The sequence below is a fragment of the Arachis ipaensis genome, chromosome B9, assembly GCF_059453495.1.
Source record: "Arachis ipaensis isolate K30076 ecotype BB chromosome B9, ASM5945349v1, whole genome shotgun sequence".
NCBI lineage: Eukaryota > Viridiplantae > Streptophyta > Magnoliopsida > Fabales > Fabaceae > Arachis > Arachis ipaensis.
In genome coordinates this window covers 103,264,528-103,265,298 of record NC_142444.1, presented here as the reverse complement: position 1 = coordinate 103,265,298, position 771 = coordinate 103,264,528, and the positions used below count along the sequence as shown (strand labels likewise).

Below are 771 nucleotides of genomic sequence, written 5' to 3'. Positions count from 1 at the left end.
CAAGAACTCCCTTCTTCATAGGTGTCCCATTATTCACAGGATTCCTCTCAAAAGTGTACATAAACTGGTTATTAGCAACCATGTCAATGAGTTCTTGAGCTTCTGCAGGCGTTTTCTTTAGGTGAATGGATCCACCTGCAGAAGTATCCAATGACATCTTTGATAGCTCAGATAAACCATCATAGAATATATCCAGGATGGTCCATTCTAAAAGCATGTCAGAAGGACACTTTTTGGTCAGCTGCTTGTATCTTTCCCAAGCTTCATAGAGGGATTCACCTTCTTTCTGTCTGAAGGTTTGAACATCGGCTCTAAGCTTGCTCAGCTTTTGAGGAGGAAAGAACTTGGCTATGAAAGCCGTGACCAGCTTATCCCAAGAGTTCAGGCTGTCTTTGGGTTGAGAGTCCAACCATATTCTAGCTCTGTCTCTTACAGCAAAAGGGAAAAGCATGAGCCTGTAGACTTCAGGATCTACTCCATTAGTCTTAACAGTATCACAGATCTGCAAGAATTCAGTTAAGAACTGAAAAGGATCTTCAGATGGAAGTCCATGAAACTTGCAGTTCTGCTGCATCAGAGAAACTAGCTGAGGTTTCAGCTCAAAATTGTTTGCTCCAATAGTAGGAATGGAGATGCTTCTTCCATGTAAATTGGAATTAGGTGCAGTAAAGTCACCAAGCATTCTCCTTGCATTATTGTTGTTGGGTTTGGCTGCCATCTCCTTTACTTGTTCGAAATTTTCAATAAGGTTGTCTCTGGATTGTTGTAATT

At 41.2% G+C, this 771-nt stretch overlaps 1 non-coding gene across 1 annotated transcript; it reads left to right on the top strand.

The window, feature by feature from the left end:
• The first annotated feature begins 211 nt into the window (after positions 1–211).
• On the top strand, positions 212–319 carry LOC148545712 (small nucleolar RNA R71). Its single transcript, XR_015901480.1, has one exon. It is a non-coding gene; the product is annotated as a small nucleolar RNA R71 (small nucleolar RNA).
• The last annotated feature ends 452 nt before the right edge of the window (positions 320–771 follow it).